The sequence below is a fragment of the Embiotoca jacksoni genome, unplaced genomic scaffold (assembly GCF_022577435.1).
Source record: "Embiotoca jacksoni isolate LCO1_2020_lvr unplaced genomic scaffold, fEmbJac1.0.p SCAF_4, whole genome shotgun sequence".
In the NCBI taxonomy this organism is placed as follows: domain Eukaryota; kingdom Metazoa; phylum Chordata; class Actinopteri; family Embiotocidae; genus Embiotoca; species Embiotoca jacksoni.
In genome coordinates, this window is record NW_027185392.1 from 16,623,311 (window position 1) to 16,643,748 (window position 20,438).

Genomic DNA, 20,438 nt, shown 5'->3' on the forward strand with positions numbered 1-20,438 from the left:
TATGAGTAAACTATTAGAGCAACATCCAAATTCAAATCCTACATTTATGTGATTCATATTATACTGCTGTTCTTTTAATTTACAATTTAAAATGTTCTAAGACACGTTCAATGTTTATTTATTTTGACACACAACATTTCTTACTTATTGACTCCTATATTCAGCGTCAGAGAGATCTTGGTTGTGTTTTTACCTCATCACAAACATTTGTCTGTACTTGTTTGGCGTCGTCTTACTGTGTATGATATCAGTAGATCTGCTGTACAGGACATTGACATTAGATGATCCTGTATGTTTAACAGCAGCCTTGTTCTTAATAACTGTTTACTGTAAAGAAAAGCTTAATGATCCCAATTTCCACATCAAAATTAGTTCCTCAACATGTGTGCCATCAAAACAGCATGAATGAGACAAAAGAAGTTGGTCAATTATTCAGCAGCCATTCACTGGTCCCTGTGCTAATCCCGCCATGCTCTACTGAACTAATGACAGCAGCAGGTGTGACCACACGGACGTGAAATTATGGTCCAACAATCTTTTGGTTTTGTCCGAAACATGTGAAGCAGATTGTCCGATTTTACGCTGTGGTGCCATTTATTTACTCTTCATGCTCCCACGATGCCATTAATTGAAAACAAATGATAGCTTTCTCTGATGACGTCAAAAGTTTCATCATGAGTTGGGATTTTCACAGCAAGATACCTTTTTATTGTGTTAAATTCTTAAAACGTATTTTTGTTGCAGCTAGGAGTCTGAACTGAAAACTGTCTGACAGGACAAAAGCTTTTGTTTTAATCAGAAGTGGAAAGTAAGTTTACACACACACACACAAAAAAAAAATCTAGTTCATTAGCATTACTTTCATTATGCCATAATACTGAAATGCTGAGTGAATAATTTTGCATCAGTGAAATGTGATAGAATAACAGGTTGAGGGACCATCCTGCAGAATTAGGACTTTTATTTTTAATACATCGTGCTGATAATACTCCTGTAGTTTTTCTTTCTGTGAGACTTTGCATGCAGAATTTTACATACAGTAAAGTCTCTTTAGCTTTTTCTAAAGGGGGGGTGTAAGGCTGCTACTGTACTTGTTTAGTTGTCAGAAAACAGAAAATGGAGGTGGCATGCTGAAACGAACGGAAATCTTTGCCCCGAGCCCATGATTGTGCACTGCATGCTAAGCAGATGCCCTTTGACTGTGGCACACACACACACACACACACACACACACACACACACAGAGTGCATTAGTTTTCTAAAATAGTTGTGAGGCCTTCAGATGCATCAAGACAAAACCCTCCCCCACCAAACAATGAGCCTCATGCCGCCTTTTTTTTTTGGTATCACACAAATTCATTAATGGAAAGGGAATGCAAATAACTTGTTTCTGTCTTTCTTTCTTTTTCTTTTTAATCTGAAAAGAGTCTTTCATGGGCTGCTGCATAATGTAGCATTACCATGGCAACAGCCTCCCTCATAAGAAGGGAGGGGCTTCACTGGACACCACAGTTACAACTGCAGCTGGGACGTCCCAACAGGAGTCTCAATGGAAGCTGGTGTTATTTCAAAACACATTTCTTAAAGTTTGGCAGTATTGTTGTAGTTGGTGTTTTGTTGTTGTTGTTGGTTTTTTTTTTTAAGTAGCCTATTTTTATTTTTTTATTTTTAAGAGTTAGTCATAACAAGTTAGTTTTCTTAAGACATAGGTTCAGCATTTTGGGAAGTATGCTTATTTTCTTTTTAAATGAGAATGCAATGAAATGATAGTGGACAAAAATAGTGGACAATAGGTTAGCCTAGTTTAGTAAAAAAAAAAAAACAGAAAATATAGTGGAAACTGGAGGAAACAGCTCTATCCATAGATTTTAAAAAAAAATAATTTTTTTTTAAATTGCCCACAAGCACCTCTAAAGCGAAATAAACAGCCATAAATTGTTTTGTTTGATCTGTTAAAATGAACTAACAGATAAACAAAACATATTGTAGTTTTCTGTTATATGCAGGACTGGTTAAAAGCAGCTGCCAGGCAACTAGGAAGAATAATAGCTGGGCACCTAAAAGTAACGTTTTTACTCCATTTCTGTAGTTATTTTACATATTAGATACATTAAATATAATGTGTTTAATTAATTTGCTCATACACCAGCTTTTTTTAAAAAAAAAAATTTTTTAACCTTCATACAAAAACAGAAACACGTGAATAACTAGCAAAACGTTTATTGAAATTAAATGTGTTTTGGTATTACGCAAGCGCACTGCGTTTTTATTATGGCGGGTTAAAGCCCTCCCTGCTGATTGGGTAACCGCTGTGACGTAACGACCAAACCTGCGAAAACGTAGCTCGAAGCAGCGATGCACGCCGTTCAACCCGGAAATAGTATCGAAGCGTGCCACAGGGTCGTTTCGTCTTGTTGTCTGACTTTAGGCCAGAAAGGAAGAAGTTCAACTTAATTGTTTCCACAAAAAAAAACAACGAGTCTCCTCCTTCCTGTTACAGTAGCTACACTTAATACTTCTGACAGACTACATTTAAGATGGAAGTAACCTCGCCTATATTAACCTATACTGTAGCTCATTGGTTACATTGAGAGCTATAGTAGTTAATTTTTTTTAATTAATTCATACACTTAGAAAAAAAAAAACCTATGAAAATATAATTTGTTGTTGGAGATTAAAAACAAATTCCTTGAGCCGTTTTTCTGCATAGCAAATGTGAAACTTTACTTTTTTTATTTATTTATTTATTTATTTTTTTATCATTGCCTACTATTAGCCTACTTAAGCTTTTAAATACGACTCCGATAACTATCATTTACGACAGAAGAATTCAAGATGGGAATTGAGAGATAAAAATAATCAGTTTTACACCTCAGTGGACGGCATACCACAAAACTGCCTGTGTAAAGCGTGCGGACCGAGGCTATTTGTTTTTTTTTACACGTGGATGTAATGTTGATGAGGGTTTCTCTGCTTTTTCTTCGGTCTGGATTAGACTGCATCCGGCTGCGGTCGCCTCTCCCTTTTTAATGTCGGCGGGTCCCTTTAATAAGTGAAGTGAGTCAGTCTCAGTTCAGCTGTAGTCTGTTCGTGCAGAGCAGCAGCCTGGACGGGGGGACGGAGGGGAGCCACAACCGGACCACTTAAACCTGGAACATCCCAGTGAGGATCACCGCTTTGTCGTCATCTGATACATCCTGGTGCTTAATTGTAGTTTTTACGCCGGCAGAAAAGACAACCTTTAGGTGAGTGAAAACACCAGCTGCGATTATTTGGCCTTTTTTTTTTTTTTGCTTTTATGTGTGACTTTACCTGAGTGTATTAAAAAAAGAAGAAGCTTTGAAATAATTTTAAATTTCTGGATTAACATTAAATATTCATCCAATCATATAAAGTGTAAGTGTCCCAGCCGTCTGTCTGGGTCCTGTTGATTTATGAGGACCACTTCAATCACCCAGTTAATCATATTAGATCTACTTCCAGAATAAATATGGACACGTGTATATGGATAAACTGCAGGTTTGTATTTGCGTCAGCATCTTAAATCTGTGAAATCCTAAATTAACCTCTGTGTCTACTGATGCACCTGCCGAGTGTTGTGTCAAACAGGACCTCATGTGTCACATGACTGGTGGGTTTATGTTTTGTATAGATCGTTTTTAGTGCAGTCAAATATTCAGGTTTACAGTGAGATGATATAAACCTCTGGTCTGACTTCAGCTCCCACTTTACATGTTCGAGGGAAGCTTGAAGCACAGGGAGCTGTTACAGCTACCACAGTATGTTTTCTTGTCCTTAAATAAGGAAATGTTTGGTTTACTGTTTACCTGATTCCAACAAACCAAATGCTGGACAAAGAGTATGTTTGTGTGGGACACATTACCGATGCTGAGAGGAATTCTAAAACTGTGATAAGTTTATCCAACTTAGTGCATAGAAACACACAACATAATGTCAGACACGTGAAGGACTAAACAAATGTGTTTTAATTGAATGCAACTCTGGGAGTGCTGCCCAGTTTGGTAAGCTTTGGTTCTCAGCGGGAATGTCTTTGTTGTAGCTACATGTTCAGATTTGAGAAAACTTCTGTCCTGCAGTATTGACTTTTCAAACTATAGACCCAATCAAAATGTGGGACGTTGTCTCGGTATGTGGGACACTGGACAAGGGATACAAATGCTGTGCAGTCCCACATCAAGTGGGACACCTGGTCGCCCTGTTTACTGTTTGGAGTTGAGCTTAACCTGAAAGTGCAGTTTGAGCTGATACTAAAGTTTAATAGTGCCTTTTTTACAGCACAGATTCTGATCACTGCAGTAGTTGCTGGAGTAGAGTCATCATCAGTTTCACTTGTTTCTGCTATGAAAAATGTCTGTGAATCAGATTCCTGTGGGAGTTGACTGATGTTAATAAGGTTTGATACATGGACGGGCTATTGAGAGCACACATCTAGCAAGCGCTTGACGACACATCAATATATCGGTATCATGATGTGAGACCAGATATCGACTTAGATTTTGGATACGATGATATTTTGATATGGCACGAGAGTTGACAGTAAATGGATTGATAATTTCCCGAATGTCTGAGCTTCTTTTACTATTTACCTCTATCCACTTCGTCATTGTATCCACACTCTGATGATTTATAAATATATTGTGTAAGCACCAGTAGTCCTCCCTACAATATTGTAGTATATCGATACTTATATACAACGCAAGTATTCTAAAAAAAAATATTGCGATATTTGATTTTGTTCATGTCGCCCGGCCCTAGGAATGCTTCTCGGCTCATTATTGTGACATTTAAAAAAAACAAACCTATCAATTTACACCCTGGGGGGCATTTTCCAAAGGGGAGGCATGGCAGAAAAAGTCTGTTAACTAAAGCTGTATTTGACATTCTGGGAAACACGGATATCCACTTTCCTGCTGAGAGTTACATGAGAAGATTAATATCAGTCTTGCATCCAAGAATGGGGTCAAACTTCTCATTCAGCCGTTGGCGAGATAGTGTTGTAAAATGTAAAACTATTCCTCGAACTAATTTCAGCGAGGAGATCAAAGCACCAAAGATCTCCAACAGTAGCATTGGATTCTGGTAAACTTGGCATTTGACATCAATTCTTAAGATTTTGACACTGGATTCATCATCCAGATGATGCTTCAGCGGCACATCCTCGAGCCATATTCCTGTCATTAGATGGCTCCAGTGATGTTCTTCATAGTTAAACTAAATGGATTAAAGTCTCGTTACTGTCTCTCTCTCTCTCTCTCTCTGTGTCTGTGTCTCTTCCTCACTGTGTGTGAGAGTCTTTAATGTCTGAGCGGTAGTTTTTCTTTGGCTGCTGTTTTTTCAGTCACTGTGACATTGTGAGGTGCTCCGATGCAGTAAGTGGGTCTGGGAACAGGAAGCGGAGGGTGATGCAGTAAAAGGCTGCATAACTCTCTCACCACTGCAGTACAGCGTGTTGCAGCTGAAGCAGTGGATGTGTAGGAGCATTCTCATGCTAATCAAGAAATAAGGCAGCCTCTGAGATGACTCAGAGCCCTGGACTGATGCAACATGCGCACTAAACCTCGCTGTTACAGTAGCTGGCTGACTTGTCACAGTGCGTCATAAATCAAGTGAAGACTATCTGCTTTTACAATCATCCCACGCTGACAGTTGATTTATGTAGAGTTCAAGTCTTCTGATATTTTCAAAATATTAGAAAAGGCTTATATCACCACTTGCTGTGGACTCAAAGAGTATCAAGTTAAGTAAAGAAAAACATATTATTGTAAACTTCATAAAGCTCAGATGAGGCCTGTTATCGAACTCCAATATTTAGAAATAAAAACGTGTCTGCCGCTCTCAGTACTGAAAACTGTGTGGATGGCAGATTCATGTTCTTCCTTCCTGTTTTCATCAGACAATTTGTCATTTAGATTAGAATTTTGAAAAGTCTTTGTATGGCTATTTTTGTTTATATGACAGTTAACATTCAAGAAATGTAGCATCTTTAGGAAAACTGAAAAAGAGTTTTGTAGATGAACATTTTTAAAGTACTAATTTGGTATAAATTGCAAAATTCAGGCACCATATTTGCTCCAGTCGTTAAAACAAAACTCAAATAGTTATAACTGCTAGGGTTTATTGCAGGACTGTTTTTTTTTTCTATTTATTCAGGTGTAATAATGTAAATTATTTGAGGTTGACACTTGTACAGTGGTATACAATCATTGTCCACCGCTGGAGCTTTAGTTTGTCCAATATGGTCATTTATACCAAAGAAATACTCCAGAATACAGGAAGGGAAATAGAAAATAACTATGAATATAATGAACACAAAAATCATATTCAAAGTTGTATGACAAACATCTGTTTAATTAGAATCCAGATACAGTACATACTGTATAGCTCAACTACAATACTAAACTATAACTCAAATCTAATGTAGAGGACTTTTTAACACTACAGTATCTGAATATATGTTTATGTACAGTTGACCATAAGCATTGATGATCGTGACAAGAGGTTTTCCACTCCATATTGACTGTGTTTGGTATTGATGTTTGTCTTGTACAGTGACTGCAGGCTCGCTGTCCTGACCTGTTGCCCTGTGACTCTCCGGATCAATGGGCTCTGTGCTGGGAGCTCTGCTGGGTCTCTTCCACAGCGACGCCTGGTTAAAACTCATTGATTAACACTGGACACGAGCCAGCTCAGTCACTGTTAACTGAGTCGCTTCCCTGTGTGTGAGGAATTCAGAGGGGTCACCGCTTGTCTGTGCGTTAAGGGTCGTGACTGTTGCTGTGAAACGACATAAACAGGAGGGACTTTTGTGTTGGGCTCACCGTCTCTATAACTGCTGTTATTTAATGAGTTCTGTACCGTAGTTGTGAAAAAGCTGCCTGGTGATGAAAACCCCCAAAATACGCACGATGTATGTGGTGTTTATCTGTCGAGCCAAGAAATCCTTGGGATAATTTTTTTTTTTAACCATTTCTAAGCTGCTTGTTTTTTTTGTGTGTGTGATTATGTTGGCTCTTTGAGCTTGGTTTGATACATAATGTAAACAGTATGCATGCAGATAATAACTATCTTAACTCTCAATTAAGGTGTCAGTTATTATTAAAATAACGTAATCGCTTAATCCATGAATTGTCAAGAAATAATGCCCTTAAGAAGCTCCCAGAATCTAATATCATATCTTCAAATTGCTTGTTTTGTCCCATTAACAGTTCATAGCTCATGGATGACCATTTCACCAACATATAAAACGCAGAAAAGTCTTTATATATTTGTTGAAAATTGCTGGAGATGAATTTTTCAGTATAAATTACAGACTCCTAAAGCATCTAATTGAGTATAACTGGATGAGACTGGTTTGTGCTTCTCCATTTCATATACATGAAATTCAATGAAACAACACAGTATTAAGATTTAACAATTTGACTGAGTGCAACTCTTGTTGTATTTGTAGACAAGACACCATCAAATGTCTTGTTTTTTCTGACACTTCAAAACCGAGATATTCAGTGACTAAGACAAGAAGCCCATCCTCACATCTAAGAATCTCATGTCATCAAATGTTTTGACATTTGGCTTAAAAATATAATAAAAATAATGACAAAATCTGTCTGTAAGGTTTTTACCATTTTCATCTTCTGAGATTACAAATATGTTCTCATGCTTTGTTGAAAATACAATCTGCGTTGTATTTCGAGATTAGACGGCATCTACATGAATTTTTATTAGGTGATATCTTGTTAAATCTGTGTGTTATGGATGGGTAACAGTGGTAGATTATAGTGTTATATAGACCAATTATTTTGAGGAGGGAACCATCCTCTAACCTTTCCTCTGGAACTGCTCACTGTCTTGAATCTGTCTCTGCTGTCATGCACCATATTCCTGCTGAGTGCACAGCATGCTGCAGCCAGCAGGGGATATCAGCGCTGCACGAGAGGAACACGAGTAACCCAAATAACTCACATGAGCATAAATATTGATTTATGATGCTTCTTAAACATATCCAGTCCCCAGTTGGCAGCTTGGTGACTTGTTTTAGCTTATTGGCCATATTTGAAAGTGAGGAAGAGGCAGAGTTAAGAAAACTGTGTTTTTTTTGTGTATGGATTTCAGATTATCGCGTGTTCCTTTGATTTCTGTTCTTTTGCATTCAGGTGGATTTGTCTGTTTTCTGAAGTGTGAGAGAATATTGAAAAACAGCCTGAACAGTCTGGGAGTGTTGTTTCACCTTTCTGGGTCTCGTTTTGCTGCAGTCATTCACCGGACTCCCTTTAATTATCTTGAACTGACACTTAGTCGACATGCAGCACTGCAGTATGTCCGGAGCAACTGGATGGTTTGTTTCAGCAATATTATGAGGCATTTCAACTTTGTTTCTATATTCTCATGAGTAAATGGGACATTATACGTTTGATTGATATTCAATACTCACTGGATCTTTTAGAACTGCTGTATATTCAGCTAGTGTCCTGTTACTGAGTTACAACCCAGTCACTACGATATAAATCTAAGCAGCAAAGGATTGAATCATATATTCCTGTTTCTGTTTAGAGTAGTTTTCTATGCTGTGTGTAATCCAGTTAAGTGGGAGTGGATGTTCAGAGGGGAAACAGATACATTTGGATAATTACCTCAAACGTTGTTTATAGCCTGCCAATAAATTAAAGCTTTCAAGAAAAGGGGATGTGTGTGTGTGTGTGTGTGTGTGTGTGTGTGTGTGTGTGTGTGTGTGTGCGTGTGCGTGTGTTTGTGTGTGTGTGTGTGTGTTTGTGCGTGTGTGTGTGTGTTGGGAAGGATGGGGTTGTACATCCTTAAAACTAAGGTCAGAAAAAAAACAACTAATGTGATATCATAATAAAACCTAAAAATGGCTGTGGTATCAAAATATTTGATTTGAAACCCTGTTTTATTTGATTTTGTAGTTTTTTTATTTTAATAGATATTTTGCCAATTGAGAAAACAGTTTTCTTCTTGTTGTCTCTCCTGAGTTGAAGTCTTCGGTTGTGTTGCGTCATCTTTTATTTCTCTTGTTTACCAGCTCCTCTTCAGTGCACCGAGTCCCTCGAGGGCAAACAGGACAGACAATAACGTGTTTTTGTAGCCGGTGTTTAACTGCAGCTCTGCTCTTCGAACTATCGTATATGACTGACTGCACTGTGGTCATCATTCAGAAGATTGTTATGGTCGTTTCCGTTCCTGAGACTTTGACCGACTGCTGCTCCTGAACACTTACATCCAGGATTCTCAGGAATATAGATGTTTGTCTTAAAGTATGTAGTATAGTTTGCCGTATAGTTCATGCAGTTAAACAGTTCATAATAGATGTTACACGTTTTTGTCCCTTTTCACTTCCGGGAAAAAGAAGTCAATTTGTGATTATTTGGGGACAAAGATTTCAACTTTATCCAGCTTTGTGTCACAAAAACAAACAAACAACAATAACAGTTGATAGAGACACATCCCTGCTGCGCCCACGGTGTCAGGGGGAGAGCTTTGACAAATGAAATTGACTTATCTGTCAGATCCCCCTGGCCTCCGTTATCTGTCTCTCCACCGCGCTCGTTGGGGCTCTGGGACTCTTGGCCTCACTGAGGTTAAAGAGCAGCTTTAAGGCCAGCCTCCTGCAGCCTCACTAACCCCTCTGAATGGTCAGTGCTTTCCCTCTTCACCGCTGTTAGAGCCCTCCCCCCTCTGTTTCTGCACACCCAGTGGCTCCCTGTCAGTCTGTTTGGATTATCGTAACAGCTCAGGCCTCTTTCATGCGTTCCCTTCACTGCCCGCCTCGCACACCACAGTGTTTTAGAGATGAGAGGGATTAGTTGACAGAAAGCAGCGTTTTGTTTTCTTCTGCCCCAGAGAAGAGAGAAAGGACAGGAGAGCAGCCATGGAGATGAAGTAAGTGGGCTGGATGACGTGAGGAAATAGAAGATTTATAATTAAAGGAAGGGACAAACTATAACCGTGTTGTCTTATGGAAAATACAGTCTGGAAAACATGTTTGTGTGTCAGTCTGTTGTGCTTCTGTGACAGGAAAAAAAATCATCGAAAGATGCTTCTGTAATCCATTCCAGGGTGTTACCCTGAAAGTCTTCTGAGCTAATACTAAAAATAAGAGGTTTCAGCTACAGCCCACATGGTGAAATACATACCGTTTACTTTCAGCAAATATTTTAATTTCCTTTTCCTGTTTGTGATGTTCACTTGCGTCTGCTCGTCTGTTTTGAAAAGTAGCAGGTGCACTGTGCAACATGTTTATACTCTATGTTGAGGAATAAGTCACGTTTATAACCCAAAGTTGATCTTGGAGGGTTTACCATAATGTACAAAATGTAGCTCTCAAAATACAACCACTAATTTGACATGTAATCAAAAGGTTCAGTTGTAGTTGGCGGTGATATGAGGAAGCTCCATGTTGATGTCCAGAGAAAATAAAGAATAATTCAAAAGCCTACTATATTTCAGCTCACTAAATATAATGATACATGACACCTAGCAGCATCATTGAACTCTACCTGAGGCACCTCTATATTACCATGTTATATTTCGTTTGTCTAATCCATGTGAATCTACTAAAAATGGCTATTTCTTGGTTGGGAGCAGCAACTTCCTGGAGTTTTTGGTGGTTGCTTGGCAACTGCCTGCAGCCAAGGAATAGTCAAATACAACCCACTGTAAAACAGTGCATTGTTGTTTCTAAACTTTGATTTTTGAATAGCTTAAACAAACACAACATTTCAATTCGTAAATATTTTACCATTGGATAGAGCAAGGCTCGCTGTTCCCCCCCTATTTCCAGTCTTTATGCTAAAGTAAGCCAAGGTAGTTCAATGTTCTAGTTCAGAATATAATCTGTACAAATGGACAAACCAGTCATTTCATTCAGCTGCATGTTGTCTAAAACTGTTCCATGCCGTAACTGTTTGACTAAGGAAGTACATTTTGTCTGGACATTGAGCCACAGTGTTTTAGCTTCACTGAACTCTGGCTGACAGATGTGCAGCATGGACAGTTTCCAGTGGCCTTACGTCTGCACATCTGTAGGCCTTAATTTGAGCCCAGTCATTTACACACACACACACACACACACACACACACACACACACACACACACACACACACACACACACACACACACACACACAGAACATTTTCTTATCTTGTGTCTCCAGAGTACATGGTTGGCAGATACAGTGTACAGCCAAGTGACGCACTGACATGGGGTTTCCTTTTTCACTCGGAGTACAGCTCTTTTCTCAGAAACCTTTCAAACACATTCACATAAACCTAAAAAAAGAAACGACTTTATCCACCATGAAAAATGTCTTACATCTACCCAAACAGAGGGTTTAAAAACCTCATTGACCCAGCGCGCTTTCATCTGCGGTTCGCAAAGATGCTTCTGCTGGTTCAGACGTTTGAGAAGGGGGGTTGGGCTGATGTGGATGTTGAGAGTAAAGGCGTGCTCTTCCACTGTAATCACTCATTATCCTGTCCCCAGTGGATCCTTTAGATTAGCATGAGAGTGTTCTTATGAATCAGGGGCGGGGCTTATATCACCCTTTTTTATCATTTAAGGCACAACGCGCCTGATTCCACTGAAACGTAAAGCTGGAAAGGTTATGTAAAGGTGTCATTCTCCTTATTTTGTGTCAACGTAATGGAGCTGCTGCACAGAAATATGTTTTTCATCTGTCCGTGGATGAAATGGTGGGCCTACTAAATTCACTGTGGACATACAATAAGCATAATAGGCATCTGAATTTAGGTACTCGACTGAAAACTCTCAAAACAAATAAACGGCTACTGTCAAATTACACATAAAAACCATTTATAACATAGTTTACAATCTTCAGAGTCAACATGATGTAATTTTCATGTTGTCGGTTCCTGATTATGGTGATTTTTAGACATAATGAGCACAAGAGCCGTTAGTTGGCAGCTACGTGGGAGGCCTTCTGTGGCATTATGTGGCATTATAGTCATGTAGGGCATGATGAATTGGATGCAGTGTTTAATTGTCTTGCTTGGAGTTCGTGCAAATGACAGGAAAAGTCATTTTAGTCTTATTTTGTGTCCCCAGAGTGGGTAGATGGCAGTAATGTGAGAGCAGCCTTATCTCTATAGCATGTAAAGTGTGATCAGGCGGGTTTTAGGAGAGAAGATTCACTCCTCTCCAAGTCTGACTCACTGGATGTAAAATGTGGGTATAAAGCTGCCCTTTGTCCGACTGTTTGTGACGTTCTCCCTCTTTTCCGTTGTCTGTGTGCTACCGTTTTCAATATTCCTGTTGCAACAGGAAACAACAACAACAACAACAACCTCTGAGCACACGCCTCCCCACGTGCTAATGTTCCACCAACTCCAACGCTGACACTGCGCGGTGGAGAATGGACGGGCTTTGTGACACTCATGACTCTCGTGATTGTGAATTTAATATGCAGCCAGAGAGAGGGAACAGTTAGCCCTGCTCAGCATAAAGATTTGAGGCAGGAGGAAACGGCAAATAACATCCAGGGTTGAAGTACCGAAGTAACTACTGTCCCTAAAGAGTCAAGTTTTGCATGTTTTCATTGCTTTAATTAAATAAAGTCAACATTATAATCCCAAGTTTTCAACGGTTGTTCTGGATTAAAGTGTGATTGACCGAGTTCAGTCACAGCAGGTTCCTGCAAATGTTTCAGAATAAAAGCCTTGTTAAGAAATGAAGAGTTTCTAAAACGCTTTTTAATTGAAACACATGCAGGAAGTGTTGAGTTTGTAATACAGTGTAATGTAGAAACTTTAATTAGGCAAACAGTAGTGGGTCAAAATGAGGCTTTGAGTTGATATTGTAAATTAATCAATAGAACCCAAATGCCAACATGGCAAATGTGACTATTCCATTTGTTTTTATTGTCTTTCTGTTATGAAATATGCTTTAGAGATGACTGGATTTTCAAGCACTGGATCAAGAGAACTGTGAACATTTTATTTTATCACTTGGAGAAAAAGTGGCGGAGCGTTTTGCCGATGTGCTCCGGCAGCGCTACACCTTTGGTAGCATCCCCTAAAAACATAACAAACTTTTTAGCCATGGCTCTTTGATTGGGATTGAATTCTGCACAGACGTTCATGGTTCGCAGAGGATGAATCCTGGTGGCTTCCTGTCATTATTCCATCAGCACCATCATTCGCATCATGATCTTGAGGTCCCATTTCACATGTGTAGTTTCAAGTGAAACGCCTACAAAACTGGATAGATTACCATAAAAGCTTTAGCGGTGATAGTAGGTGTAAATTTGGACTTCAAATACATCCGGACATGATTTTCTCACTCTTCTTCCACTCTTTATGCCAAGTGTCTCCCAGCTCTTAGCATAAAGAGCTGGGAGACACTTGGCACAGACATGACAGTGCAGTCTTCATATTTCTTCTGTTCCTTATTATATTGACAAGTAGATTGTACCAAACATTACAGACAGTGGAAAGTAGCTTATTTTAAATTCACACAAGCTCTTTAATGTGAAAATATAATCCTCTTTGTATGAGATATAAGATTTAGCTCTACTTCCATTTAATAAACCGATTAAAAAGGAGAGTTGGCTCTGCATAAAGAGAGCAGCTACAAAGACTGAGTGACTCTATTCTGCTTCCATAACCTGCTATTATAACAGTAAACCTGCATGTGACTGGACTCTTGGACTTCTGACCGGACAAACTAATGACTCTTACATCATAAAGCGTTAAACATGGCTCAGTAATATGCAGGTGAAGTGAGGCGAAAGTCACCGTCAGTGCTGTCAAACAGAAACACCTTTTTCTCTTAGCTGAACGTGTGTCTGTTGTTTACACGTTGTGAACATGGTCGTTGCGACCGGGCAGCGTCCTCATTGTATTTTGTGTGTTTAGAAACAGAGATGGTTACAAACAGCTGAGGTCAGTGCTCTGGAAAGAGCTGTGCGATGGACAGAAGAGAGAAACTCAGAGTAACATACAACCAGCATGTAGAACCAAAACCTCAAATTTAGTTCAAAGAGCGGCATGCCTGTTCTTCATGGTGATTGGAAATGATTTATAATTCAAACTTGGACCAGAATCTCAACATGCAGCAGGTTAACCTTTGGTTGAGGTTGCTTGAGGTTGTAGCAGGTCTGTTTTTTCTGCTTTTTTTTGGCTTTAAGTAAGTTACAAATGTTTGCATATTTTTGCTGTTTCTTTGAAGTGTCTTAATGCCTTCGAGGTTATGATGAAGGTGTGTTAATTCACCTGTGTGTTTTTGTTTTGTGTCTCCTCTTTATGTCGGCCATCATTCGGGTCACCTGTTGATTTAATGAGCATTCTGGTTGTCTCTGAAACTGAGGGACGTAATGTCGTAACCTGTAATTGTGAGGATATTTACATGTAATCACAGAGATTTACTTGCAAATGAAAATCCATTAGCTTGTAAATATCCTTCTCTTTTCCTGCTTTGTTTAGAAACACTGTTGATGCACTCGACATCAGAAAGCATAAGAAATGTGATTGTGGATTAATATTTAAAAAACATAACAGACAGTTTCAGATTTGGATTTCAGTGTGTGCCTTTAAAAAGCAGAAACAAAGTGATGAAGGTGTGTTTGTCATAAAAGCTGCTGGCTGTAAGGATGAGTGCATGAACAAAATTTGCATTATCCAAATCAAAGGCAGCCTCTATTAAAGGTACCATCTAGAGATTTTGACCACTATTAGTGCTGCAGTATGGAGCAATGTTTTTTTTGTTGTTGTTTGCAAGGATATCTGTCAAGGACCAGTGTGTTAATACTTTTATATTTTATTTTAAAAAAAAAAGCAGAAACTACCAATATAATTGATCGGACTAACAAGTATTTCCAGTGGAGCCAGAGCCTGATATAGTTTCTTTGTCTGTGCCAAGAGCTCAATTGCAGCCCATAACTGTTACTGTGTGACTCTCACATAGCTGCTGCATGCTCACCAATGCTTATGTATAAATGATTATGAGTTGACAGCTCAAAATAGTGATATTTCTGGCTGGATGAACCCATACTGTGAATGCTCTATTGGCTGAGCATGCAGACTTCCACTGGCTAAGCCGGCTAACTTTCGGTTCAGCCCCTTGCTAACTTGAATGGGGGATAACAAAAAATTAAATCATGTGGCTCTTCTACACTTTACAAATTGACGGAATGGATCAAGTTCAGATAGTTTTGCGGGCATTGTTATGTCTTTTGTTTTATCTATCTACAATTTATCCAGTTTTACTGCTGCAACAGTAGCAACACAGCAGGCTACAGCGGAGGCCATCACATTTGCACGTTCAGGCAGGGTTTTTGTCATTATTCTCACTGCCAGAAGAGGGAGACAAAGGTCTCGCACTGTGGCTTAAAAGATTCGAACCTTTTAGGAGACATTCAGTCTGTAAAGTGCTGAAAACTTGACCAATGCGATGTTGGTTTGGGTTTTTTTCATGAGATTTGTTGACAATAAGTCAAAAATACAAAACACCAGTGTTGTCCTTCAGAGTAAATTAATCCAAAATGAAGCCTTAGGCTGCGGTCCGTCATTCGCCTGCATGTTGATGCTGCACCAACGCAATCAACTGTTTGGCCTGTTTTTTCTTTCTTCTCCTGCCTGCAGAGTTGCATGGTTTTTTTCTGGCTCTGTGTCCCACTGACTCCTCTGGCTGACTGAGCTCGCTGAGTTTGGCAGAGGCTGCGATGAGATCACTGGAACAACCTTGGCGCTGCCAGGCATAATGAAATGCGTGGAAAAGCTCCATCAACATCAAAGATTGCGACACAGAATTGTAGAAACAAAAGCGCTGTTATTTTGCACTTTTATTCGTTGACACTGAGGTGAAACCTTGTAAGAGCAGCTTTTCGCTAGTTGTATGACTTAAGCAACAAATTGCAGCCTCAAAAACTACACTGCCATTACTCTCCCTCTGTATTCTGCACCAATACAGCAATATCAGATATCTCGCATTTATTTGTAGACTTTTCCAAGAAATGTTATTACATTATCATTTCCATACCTAATTAAGAATGTCCTGTCATTAATAGACTCCTTTTCTGACCATCGAGACAAAATAGGTTTTAAAATGCTCCTATACAGCATATGGAGCAAACAATTCAAAAAAATATAGCCTGATTATCACACAAAATGTCCATTTTGATTTATGTTAATATATTCAGCCAAACACTGTGCTCATATCAGCTGATTTGTGGAGGAGTGAGTAGCAAGTGATGCATCCATCCCAATTTTCATTCGGACACAGAAGCTGTGGGAGCAGTTCCAAGAGAAGGGTCAAAAAGATATGTGATGAAATAGGAGTCGTCATTTCTGTTTGTGGACTTAAAACAAACCTGAACAGCTCTTTTCATCTCATCCACAGTTGAATTGAGCTCAGACGCTTGCTAGCCATGCAGGAGGACGGTGCTCTCGTTCTCAACTCTCTCGTTACTAAGCTCTGATTTGTCGTCTGCTTTCTAACCACTAACCAGCTGTCAGCAACCACAGTAACTGACGTACTGCAATCATGCACCGAAAGCCCTTGAAATCAATCATTATGCTGACCAAACACGCATGCATCTTCTTTCTCTTGGTGGCAAACCCTTTGCATGATGTACAAGTACTGTAGTGTGCTGGCATTATCCAAAACATGCAGTACTAACTTCATTCAAAAGGTCTGCGAGGTCGTTGTTTTGCCGTTGTCTGAAGGTTGAAGCTTTGCTTCATGGCTTTAAGTAATCAGTTCTTGTAAATACGGATCTGCAGCTTTATAGAGTCCATCTACTGAAACACACACAGCTGTGCAGTGACTGAGATCACATCCGGCAGCCTTTTTATCTTTCCTGGAGGAAGGTTTCACCTCAGTGTGATGTCAAGGGACCGTAAGGAAACAACTCCAATTCCATGCATCACCCTGACGTGGTGAAGTGTGTGTGTGTGTGTGTGTGTGTGTGTGTGTGTGTGTGTGTGTGTGTGTGCGTGCGTGTGTGCGTGTGTGGGCGTATTGAAGGAATGTGTGCATACAGAAGCATCTCTGGTTTTCAGATTTAAAGCACTGTTTTTTTCTTCCTGACATACTTTGATCCCCTTTTCATTACTAAAGTTTATTCTCCTCTATACTCCTTCCCTCGCTCCACACTTTGAGTCTGACTTTTAGTCTCGTCCGTGCACGTACGGTGAGTCAGCAGCCCCGCACGCACCTGCACACATATGCAGTCTGGCTTCATCTCTATTGGCTGTGGAGGGGACCTTTAACTGCTGTCCCATTTTTCTTTTATTTTTTTTTAATCTTTTTTTATTTCCTCCCTCATTTGTGAGATCACCAGCTGTCAGCCAATACTCGCTCACATACTCTTGATGCTGCGCACGCTCGCTGCGCTGCAGTGAGCCAGCATTTACTTCAAACAGAGAGGAAGGAGGGAGATGAATGGATGAGACAGACTGAGCAAGCAGTGCAAGTGATGGGAAGGGAGGGAGGGAGAGAGAAAAGGAGGGAGGGAAGGAGGGAGAGAGGGACGGAGGGAGGGGAAAAGATGATGTAAAAACTGAAATACAGTCTGGCCAACTCGCCCCTCCTCAACTTTGCTCACGTGTGCACACACCCATAAACACAGGGAGAAGCTGCCTCGCTCACACACTCATGCTGGCGTCTCGTGTTTGGCTCGCCGTTGCTACCTGGAGGGAAACATCACTACACGCCAGGACTGAACTTGAAAGCATGTTCAGAGGGATTTAATGCATCAAGAAGCATTTAGAGACGGTGTTTCTGTCTGTGTACTGGACTGGATGATGCCTGTTGATTGGTCCATAAATGACTCTCTGTAAGTCTCCTTATTAATAATGTCATAGTTGTACTGAACCATTGGGAGTAGCTGTTGTTGTCTTGAGCTCACATTTTTGCAGAAGTATTCTCTCCTGGTGTAAGTCTATGCGAAAAGGTCCAATCGATGTAGTATAGATCCCTTTAATAGTATTCTCGCTTTGTCATGTGTGCTTTCCTCTGCGTAGTAGATGACGGTTGAGTCCAACAGGAATTATTCCGCTTAGCTGGTGAGGATCTGATTATGTAAGAGTGGAGCGTTGTGTGGCTGCTGCAACCTTGTGCACTGTCAGCACAGCGCTGCTCCTGTTGTCCTGTTGTGGCTGTCTGCAGGATTTAGGATTTTTTAGTTTTATAATCGGGGCCATATTCGAGGCTCAATTCATCCGCTTAATCCGGTCTGTGGAGCTGGTAAGTTCTTAACGGGCAGCTTCACATGTGAGCTTTTTATGTTTGTGTATGTATGTGCGGGCATGTTGTCATTCAAATTTCACTGATGCAAACGATTGCTTTTATTTTACACATGTATGCAGATTTACGAATGTATATTATCCTTACAATTGTAAAAGTCAGCTGTTCAATCAGCTCGTAGAGGAGCCATCATTTGGCTGCTATGGTAACTTACTGTTTATGGTTCAGCTGGACTGAGCTGCTCGGTGCATCTGACAGCAAACACATTACTGACATTACGGAAAGTTTGATAATAACCCACTGACAGAATGACAGCTTCGTTATAACAGTATTTTGTATCCTCCAATCTGTGTTTTCAGGCTTACCGAACCACCACGTTGTAGTTCCAGCCTTTCATATCTTCTTTCAGAGTGGGGGAATGAAAGGAGGAGATGTGTATTAGAGAGGAAGATTAAGAGAAAATAGCATGGAGGAGAGCAAGAGAAAGAGCATGCACTGTAGAAAGAAGTAGAGTCCCAGAGGGTTTCCTCTGAGCAGCAGAGGTGGCCTGTTTCTGAGCCCGTCTTGAATGTGAAGAGACAATAAAAGCGCTGACACACTTTTCGTGTCAGACAGTATTACAGGGATATCAGACAGAGGGAATTATGCACGCTAAAGACGTTTCAGATTCAACTGAAATGGTGCAGGATCAGTGTGAATATGATTCAGTTTAGTTCTGTTATGTCGTGTTTTATTTTGGTAGTTTCTGTGCTGAACACAGAGTGCCCTCCTTTTACTTTACAATCAAATATTTATAACCTAAAGTGCCTTTTATAACAAACAGCCAGCACAGCTCCAGCTCTTATACAGCCCCTGCTCTTCTACTGCAGCGGTGCCCAACATGGGGGTCGAGACCCACCGTGGGGTCACAAAATAATTACAAAATGTGACATGAAAGCAAATAAGAAGGATGTTTATTATTTCTCACTCTTATTTAATTAAGTAGGATAATAGTTTTAACTCAATCGGTCTCTAACAAGTATTGATGCACTAATTCAACGTTTTCTCTATGGTGTGACTGATACTGGATTTTTGGGGCTGATACCAATATTAGGGAGTAACAGATTTCTAATACTGATGTCTGCCGAAATCTTTTTTTTTTTTTTTGGCACCGATGACTCAAATGTGGTTATCAAGCATTTTCAACACTTGTGACAGATATATGTAATTAAGGCTGGATATTTTACAGTTTATCATCCACAGTAACATCAGTGCACGGAAATGGTGAACATCACTGGGTATTGTAAATAACTATTCCAAAAACACACAAATTGCACAATGTCTAATTTACCAGAAACATTTTTGTCTGCATTATGTTCTGTAAAAAAAGGTTCTTATATCAGCACATATCAAACGATATATATACGCCAATACCAATATATCTGTAATAGGTCAATATCAACTGATGAAATTGCCGGCGGATATATCGATTAAGTTCTCATTTTCTCAACAAATACCAATTCTGACACCTCAATTTAAGATGTATCTACCTGATATCGAGCACTGTTCTTATACAAGTGCTCTCTATTTCCAAAATTTTAAATCTTCAGGTAAGTTATTACAATAAATTAAGATCTATGTAGCAAAATGAGGCCAAAGATTGCTGTAGTGCCCATAATCATCATTTCATGAAACAAAATGACAAACTCACATTTATAATGACATCTACGAAGAAACTGTGGTTCAGTGAAATCTGGCTGATACCTGATCCACTAATAACATCAGTATCTGTGCTGATACCAATCTGGTGCATCGTAACAGGAGAACCTTGGAAGCTATTCAAGTCAAACAACGTGAGAAAGAAATATCGCTCTCTGGTCACAGCTTGTTTTACTTGGATACTTATCCAGCTTTTGGTTCGGTTGAATTACTCAAAATCATGGAAATCATACGCAGCTGTGACACTGAATCAAATGTAAACACTACTTCGCTATGAAGGATCATAAGCTGTAAAGTTAAGGACACATTGACTGTTGCTATGAATATGTATAAATTGATTAAAAACAACAACAACAAAAAAAAAAACATTTAGTCTTAAAACATCAGTTCATCAGTTGACACTTTTGCAAACATTTGATGTTGACCTCACTTTGACCTCTCAGCCCCTTCTCACCTTCTCATATACTATATCTGTTCCCATCGATATAATGATTACATATTACTG

The 20,438-nt window shown here is 39.6% G+C and overlaps 1 protein-coding gene across 6 annotated transcripts in view; it reads left to right on the forward strand.

Moving 5' to 3' along the window:
• Positions 1-3,116: 3,116 nt before the first annotated feature.
• trim2a (tripartite motif containing 2a) overlaps positions 3,117-20,438 on the forward strand; it is a 29,593-nt gene continuing 12,271 nt past the window's right edge. The window contains exon 1 of one of the 6 annotated variants that reach the window (XM_069167010.1): positions 3,117-3,245. The gene's annotated coding sequence lies outside the window, so the exon portion shown is untranslated. Of the gene's footprint in view, positions 3,246-9,745; positions 9,913-17,563; positions 17,826-18,118; positions 18,236-20,438 lie in introns of those variants that run through there. The other 5 variants (XM_069167009.1, XM_069167014.1, XM_069167008.1 and 2 more) reach the window with 5 other exon arrangements.